Source organism: Lagenorhynchus albirostris, chromosome X (assembly GCF_949774975.1).
Source record: "Lagenorhynchus albirostris chromosome X, mLagAlb1.1, whole genome shotgun sequence".
In the NCBI taxonomy this organism is placed as follows: Eukaryota; Metazoa; Chordata; class Mammalia; order Artiodactyla; family Delphinidae; genus Lagenorhynchus; species Lagenorhynchus albirostris.
The window spans coordinates 116264639-116273440 of NC_083116.1; positions in this window are offsets into that span (position 1 = coordinate 116264639).

The following is an 8802-nucleotide window of genomic DNA, read 5'->3' on the forward strand; positions in this document are numbered from 1 at the left end:
GCCACCACCTCTGCACTCCGCTCAGGTAGGCTGCACCAGGTAGAGGCACCCTCTCCCCTCCCTGCCACCCAGCGACTCTCTTCCACAGGATCTAGTTCTCTTCCCAGAATTAGCTTGTTGGCATAGGTGTGCCCCTGTTTATCATCTTCCCCCTCCCTAGAATGGGGGATCCCTCCAGGGTCGGCACCTCGAGCATCGTGTTCCCCTCTGTATCCTCAGAGCCTTAGAACAGTGCTTGGCACACAGTAGGTGCTCAATGAGCATGTCTTGATGGAATCTTCTCCACTCAGGCTAACTCGTAACTATCATAAACCCCTTGGGGAACTTTCTTGTATTGTTGCATCTGTGGCCATACGTAGAGTCACAGTTAATCACGGAACATAATAGTACTTAGGAAGTCTTTGATATAGAACATTTCAGGGGGCTCTGTTTATCTCACGTTCTTTGTCCAGTGTCAGGACAGATGGGAAACGAACATCCCATGAGGCTGGCAAAACTTCAACTTTTTAGAGTCTAACCTTCTTAGAAACTGAACAGATGATGCCGTGGAACCTCTTATTTGCTGTTCTTTTACACATTTGAGCAAGTGGCCCCATGTTCTGGAAGAAATATTACTTTAGGTTAAATGCTGACATGACATTGGTTTCTTCAAAATGAAAAAAAAAAACCTCATGCAAATCTGAAACAACTTTTGACTAATCTTATTTCACTTCGTGGTCGTTAACTACTAGCATTGTTTTCTGATCTGAGATTCTCTTAGACCAGTGGTTCTCAACCAGGAACGCTTTTGCTCCCAGGAGACACGTGGCAATTTCTGGAGATAACTTTTGGTTGTCACAGGACAGTACCCACAACAATGATTCAGCCCAAAATGTCAAGAGTGCTGAGACTGCAAAATGCTGTCTTAGACTATGTAAGAAAGCACATGTTATTTATAGAAACTTTGGGAAATATAAACTCAGAGACAAGAAGCTGCTAGCAACTGTTAATCCTCTGGTGTTTCAGCTTTCTAGGATTTGTCCCCTGTGCACATATATTAACAAAAATTGTATGTACTGGATATATTGTTTTGCAACTCTTTTTAAATTGTGCCTCATGAACCATGTCCTTGTTGTTAAGTATTATTCTACAACGTGTTTTTTTTTTTTTTTGAAGATGTTGGGGGTAGGAGTTTATTAATTTATTTATTTATTTTTGCTGTGTTGGGTCTTCGCTTCTGTGCGAGGGCTTTCTCTAGTTGTGGCAAGCGGGGGCCACTCTTCATCACGGTGCGCGGGGCTCTCACTATCGCGGCCTCTCTTGCTGCGGAGCACAGGCTCCAGACGCACGGGTTCAGTAGTTGTGGCTCAGGGCCTAGTTGCTCCGCAGCATGGGGGATCCTCCGAGACCAGGGCTCGAACCCGTGTCCCCTGCATTGGCAGGCAGATTCTCAATCACTGCGCCACCAGGGAAGCCCTCCAACGTGGTTTTTAATGACTGCATAGTATTGTGTTGTATGGATATACCATTATTTATTTATTCACTTCCCCACCAGAGGACCTTTACATCTTCTCATTTTATCTATTATTTTCAATGCTTTGAGGAGAGATGAACATTTTGGTGTCCAAGTTTCTGTCCAACTATAATTTTCATAAGATGTATTCTTAGAAGTTGGACTGCTAGATCAAAAGTTGTATTTCAAGGCTTTAACGTTTACTTTTATTTTATTTTATTTTTGGCCATGCCACGTGACTTCCGGGATCTTAGTTCCCCAGCCAGGGATGGAACCCGGCTCCTGGCAGCGAAAGGCGGAGTCCTAACCATTGGACCGCCAGGGAATTCCAATGTCTACTTTTAAAAACTAGTAACTACAGGGCTTCTCTGATGGCGCAGTGGTTAAGAATCCGCCTGCCAATGCAGGGGACACAGGTTTGAGCCCTGGTCTGGGAAGATCCCACATGCTGCGGACCAACTAAGCCCGTGCGCCACAACTACTGAGCCCATGTGCCACAACCGTTGAAGCCCGTGTGCCTAGAGCCCGTGCTCTGCAACAAGAGAAGCCACCTCAATGAGAAGCCCGTGCACCACAACCAACAGTAGGCCTCGCTCGACGCAACTAAAGAAAGCCCATGCACAGCAACAAAGACCTCATGCAGCCATAAATAAATAAATAAATTTATTTATTTTTAAAAACCCAGTAATTCCTTAGTTTAAGAAAAAAAAAAGACTAGTAACTACATGGTGAGCTCTTTATGCTTGGGGAAATATTTACACTCCTTGGTATCGCCCACTGTAACTGGCTGTCTTAGGTGGGGCTCCCTCAGAAGTTGATCTGAGAATAAGATTCAAGTGCAAGTCATTTATTTGGGAGAAGCACCAGTCAGGCAGTGAGGAGGTGAGACGGAATGGAGAGAAGCCAATGCAAGAGTAGGCTACCTCTGTGGACAGCTGGGCCTTCACACCCGAGAAGCTCTAGAAGAATGTATGCGGCACACCTCAGAGTTGTCCCACCTGAGGGGGAAGAAGCTGGGGAATTGACCCTCCCACTCTCATTCATTCATCATGGCCCAGGGCTGCTCCTGGGACAACTCAGTGCCACTCTGGTCTTCCTTGCACACAGGCTGGGTGTGCTCCCATGGCAGGAGAGAGCCCCTGCGGGAGAGTGCCGGGCGCTTGCAGGAGAAAGCCATCAGTGTGCAAGGGGATGGCGAGTGCCGAAGATATTACTGTTGGTGCACTGACAGTGTCAGCCACACTGGGCCCGTAGTGAACACACAGTAGAGGCCCACCGACTATTTTTCAAACAAACTAATGTCATTAATGTTTAGTGATTAACTGATTCCATGTATGCACATAGAGGCAACAATGCAAGAAAATTCCCCAAGGAGTTTGTGATAGTTATAATTTTAGCCTGAGTGAAGAGTCACGCCATCTTAGAGTAGCAGGTGAGCTCCGGAAACATCCCAGTCAAGCTTTGCACTTCACAAATGAAACAGGTCCATCCGATGATAGACTCCATGTGCCTACGTGCGGGATAAAGGGTCTGATCATTCTAATAATTGACAAGTAACTAAGCATTCAGCTCCGGACCTTGGGATGCATTTTCTGTCCCCCAGGCATTCCAAACTCCCATCTGTCTCAGAGGGACAGAACTTTTGAACTTTGCACTTGTTGTTTCCTTCTGCATAGAACGGTCTCCCCTAGATCTTTGCACAGATACCTTCTTCTCTCGGCTCCAACATCACTTCCTCGTCCAAGCCACTCTGGCCTATGGTTATCACAATCGACAAGCTTAGGGAGATACCATCAAATGGTCAAAGCACATGAAAGGCACTGACACCCAGAGACTGGACAGCAAACACAAATAAAGGGTTGTAAGATGTATAGGAAATGAGCAGGTGGTTTGGGCGGAAGGAGAGGAGGAATTGAGTCCCGGTAGATGTGTGTTCATTGCGGTGCTGATTATCTAGTTTCCACTCTCTGCTTTCTCCATCCTTCCCCAACCCGTGGCCCAGGAGGTTGACCTGCATGCATTACATCCATATACCTCCTTGCTCTCTGGCTTCCTCTTGGGCCCAACCAGTGGACGACACTAGCAAGAGATGGGGGCTGAGTGGGGTCAGTGTAAGTACCCCCTGCGGAATTCCTCCCTGTGGAATTCTGTAATGCTTTCCCAATCCTTTTTTTTTTTTCTTTTTCTTCTTTTTTTTTCTGGCTGTACCACATGGCATGTGGGATCTTAGTTCCCAGAACAGGGATCAAATCCATGCCCCCTGCAGTGGAAGCATGGAGTCTTAACCACTGGACCACCAGCGTCCCCAATCCTTTATGAATAAACCCTTTATTAAACATGTCTTGACTTACCCAGTTTGCATGTTGTTTTCTGCCGGGATCTTGACTGATAAAATAATTTAGTATATTTAAGACTCAGACATTTAACTCAACACCTGTTTATTTCAGAGGCTTTTCCACAGTCATTTGAAATGATGTTATGCAAAGACACCTGTCTGGTTCTCTTTTTTCCTTTCTTGAAGGTCATGTTTTCTGAACCCTTTCTCATCTTTGTGAACTTTAAAAAACTCCACCTGGGTTGATTTCCTCATTGTGGCTCCTGACTCCAGAGGGGTCTGGCATTGAGTTTCCTATCAGAACACCTTCCCGCCCTCTGCCTTATGGGCTACAGAGAATGGGAATCATCTGAGCTTTCTGAATGCCAGGAAGGTGGGCATGGGAGACTGTAAATCTTCAGACAAATTGCAGTTGTGAAATGTCAGTAGCTCCTACTTTCAAAAACCTAGCAACGCGGGTGGGAAGGAATTGGGAGATTGGGATTGACATATATACACTACTGATACTATGTATAAAGTATATAACTAATGAGAACCTACTGTATAGCTCAGGGAACTTAATGCACTATGGTGACATAAATGGGAAGGAAATCCAAAAAAGAGGGGATATATGTATAACTGATTCACTTTGCTGTACAGCAGAAACTAACACAACATTGTAAAACAACTATACTCCAATAAAAATTATTCAAAACAACCCCAAAGAAACCTAGCAAGGACCTTCAGATGAGAGCCTGTTAATCTCCAAGGATGTTAGGTGTAGGGAAAGTGTTCTGTAAGAAAGGCTGGGATTTTCTCCTCCTAGCCCTTCTCCCTTATTTCTATCGTCCACCCTCCAAGAACAGTAGTTTTTGATGGAACATGGTATTTCAATTCATACAAAGTCGGCTTTGGGAGATGGTCAATATTAGAAAAATAAAAGATTGATGTGGCCCATTGAAGCTCTACTCTAAGAAACTGAAAGCCTTCCTTTCATGACCTGCCATCACAGAGCAGGACGGAGTGGGCGGGAGTTTTGGACCCTGAGGATCTGACGGTGCTTCTCCAGATGGCTCTGGTACCCCCAGATGTGTAGAGTTCATAATGGCCCCTCCACAGTGGGCATACTTAGGATTATGTGTTTTTTTGTTTTTAGGATTGTATCCTTCATTAACATGGCAGCTCAAGAAGTTATTTTATTCATACAACAAACATTATTGATCACTTACAATATGCTGGACACTAGAGACAGAAAAGTGAACATGACACAGACCCTGCCTTTGACAAGCTGCTCACAGCTCAGTGGAGAGACAAGCATAAATAAATAACTAGCCAGAGAGGTACAAGGAAACCCAGCTGAGGGACTGAATTCCGCCTGAGGTGCTTGGGAGAAGGCTTGCTGAGGAAGTGATAATTGTACTAGATATCAAAGGAGCCATAGAAATTCATCAGGTAGGGAGGAGTGAAAAGGCTATTCCTGTAAGAGGGACCAGCGTTTGCAAAGGCACACTGAAGAATGACAAAGCATGGAGTGTTCAAAGACCAGTCCTGTGTAGCTGCAGAGGAGGGGTCTTGGGTAGGAGCAGGGGCGGAGTGGGATAACCCAAGAAATAATGAAAAATGTGTTTTTAAACTTCCACATGAGAAACTTTTTGGGGGAGGGACATGCTTTTCTGTTAATATCTAATTTTATTACACGGAAGCAGACCCTTTTTCCATGCACAACTGCATTTTAAATATAAAATAGATTCAGCTGCAGTCATCAAGACAGTACGGTACTGGCACAAAAACAGACACATAGATCAAGGGAACAGGACAGAGAGCCCAGAGACAGGCCCACGCACTTACGATCAATTAATCTATGACAAAGGAGGCGAGAGTACACAATGGAGAGAAATAGCGTCTTCAGCAAGTGGTGTTGGGAAAGCTGGACAGCTATGTGTAAAAGAATGAAATTAGAACATTCTCTAACACCACACACAAAAACAAGCTCAAAATGGATTAAAGACCTAAATGTAAGATCAGATACCACAAAACTCTTAGAGGAAAACATAGGCAGAACACTCTTTGACAGAAGTCGCTGCAATGTTTTTTGGCATCCATCTTCTAGAGTAATGGAAATAAAAACAAAAATAAACAAACGGGACCTAATGAAACTTAAAAGCCTTTGCACAGCAAAGGAAACCATAAAGAAAATGAAATGACAACCTACAGAATGGGGGGAAATATTTGCAAATGATGGGACTGACAAGGGCTTAATCTCCAAAATATACAAACAGCTCATGCAGCTCAATATCAAAAAAACAAACAACCCAATCAAAAAAATGGACAGAAGATCTAAATAGACATTTCCCCAAAGAAGACATACAGATGGCCAAAAGGCACATGAAAAGATGCTCAACCTTGCTAGTTATTAGAGAAATGCAACTCAAAACTACAATGAGGTGTCACCTCACACCAGTCAGAATGGCCATCATCAAAAAAGTCTACAAGTAATAAACGCTGGAGAGGGTGTGGAGAAAAGGGAACCCGCTTGCACTGTTGGTGGGAATGTAAATTGGTACAGCCACTATGGAGAGCAGTATGGAGGTTCCTTAAAAAGCTAAGAATAGAGCAAACCTATGATCCTGCAATCCCACTCCTGGGCATATATCGGGAGAAAACCGTAATTTGAAAAGATACACACACCCCAACGTTCACTGCAGCACTATTTACAATAGCCAGGACATAAAAGCAACCTAAATGTCCATTGACAGATGAATGGATAAAGAAGATGTGGTATATATACACAACGGAATATTACTCAGCCATTAAAAAGAATGAAATAATGCCATTTGCAACAACATGGATGGACCTAGAGATTATCATACTAAGTAAGCCAGACAAAGAAAGACAAATATATGATATCACTGATATGTGGAACCTAAAAAAAATGATACAAATGAACCTATTTAAAAAACAGAAATACACTCAGACACCGAAAACAAATTTATGGTTACCGAAGAGGAAGTGAGGGAGGGATAAATTAGGAGTTTGCAATTAAAATATACATGCTACTATATATAAAAAAGATAACCAACAAGGACCTACTGTATAGCACAGGGAACTAAACTCAAGATCTTGTAAAAACCTATAATGGAAGAGAATATTAAAAAAAAGAATATATATGTGTTTATATATATATATATATATATATATGAATCACTTTGCTATACATCTGAAACTAACACAACATTGTAAATCAAATATATTTCAATAAAATTTTTTTTAAAAATCCAAGGAGCCACAAGACAATGGAAAGATGATGAGGTCAGGAACCAGAAGGCCTGAGCTCCAGCCTGTTTCTCATATTTGGTAATCATGCAACCCAGGAGTAATTAACTCACCCCTCAGCTTCAAGATTTTTTTGTGTGTTTTAGGAGAATATATTTGGTCACTTCATTTGCCTTCTAAGTGTCCTTTCAAGGAGAAATGCCTTTAACTATGTTCTTAATTCCATGGAATACACAGTCTTTTTTGGAGTGATTATTTAGCATTAGTTCACAGCCATGGTGATCTAGGTAATCAAAGGAGGTTGAAGAAGATCATTCATAGCAATCAGAGGCTGCAATTTTAAGTGAACAAATATTCTAACAAATGTAACTTCCTATAATAAACATTGACAGTTCCAAGTCAACAGTCTTGGGAACCACTAAAGCAAACTTTTCAAGGCTTTAGAAAACTTTCTGGATTTTGTTGTTCTTTCCTTTTTTCTTTTTTTTTTTAACATTTATTAAGATACAAATTTTCTTTTTTAATTAATTAATTAATTTATTTATGGCTGTGTTGGGTCTTCGTTTCTGTGCAAGGGCTTTCTCTAGTTGTGGCAAGCAGGGGCCACTCTTCATTGCATGCGCAGGCTCAGTAATTGTGGCTCATGGGCCCAGTTGCTCCGCGGCATGTGGGATCTTCCCAGACCAGGGCTCAAACCCGTGTCCCCTGCATCGGCAGGCAGATTCTTGACCACTGTGCCACCAGGGAAGCCCTGTTCTTTTCTTTTTAAGGGCAATGTTATGAAGTCAACAAACAGGACAAGTATGGATTAACTGAATTTTTATGGTAACTGGTATAAAAACTATCTGCTTGCAGCTATCTAAATAAAGGCTGATTGTCAGTTCAGGGCTTTGCTTAACCCTTTATCAGATACATGATTTGCAAATATTTTCTCCCATTCCTGCACTGGGTCTTTGTTGCTTCGGGCAGGCTTTCTCTAGGTGCGGCGAGTGGGGGCTACTCTTCCTTGTGGTGTGCGGGCTTCTCATTAGGTGGCTTCTCTTGTTGCAGAGCATGGGCTCTAGGCACGCAGGCTTCAGTAGTTGTGGCACTCGGGCTCAGTAGTTGTGGCTCGTGGGCTCTAGAGCGCAGGCTCAATAGCTGTGGCGCACGGGCTTAGTTGCTCCACGGCATGTGGGATCTTCCCGGATCAGGGCTCGAACCCATGTCCCCTGCATTGGCAGGCGGATTCTTAACCACTGCGCCACCAGGGAAGCCCGTTGCCTTTGCCTTTAGTGTCAGATGCAAAAACTCATGTCCAAGACCAATGTCAAGGAGCTTACCCCCCACGTTTTCTTCTAGGAGTTTTTTGTTTTTGTGGTACGTGGGCCTCTCACTGTTGTGGCCTCTCCCGTTGCAGAGCACAGGCTCCGGACGCGCAGGCTCAGCGGCCATGGCTCACGGGCCCAGCCGCTCCACGGCACATGGGATCTTCCCGGACCGGGGCACGAACCTGTGTCCCCTGCATCGGCAGGCGGACTCTCAACCACTGCGCCACCAGGGAAGCCCTCTTCTAGGAGTTTTATGGTTTCAGGTCTTACGTCCAAGTTTGTAATCCATTTTGAGTTGACTTTTGTGTACGGTGTAAGAAAGGAGTCCAGTTTCATTCTTTTGCATGTGGCCGTCCAGGTTTCCCAACACCGTTTATTGAAGAGACTATACTTTCTCCATTGTATGTTCTTGA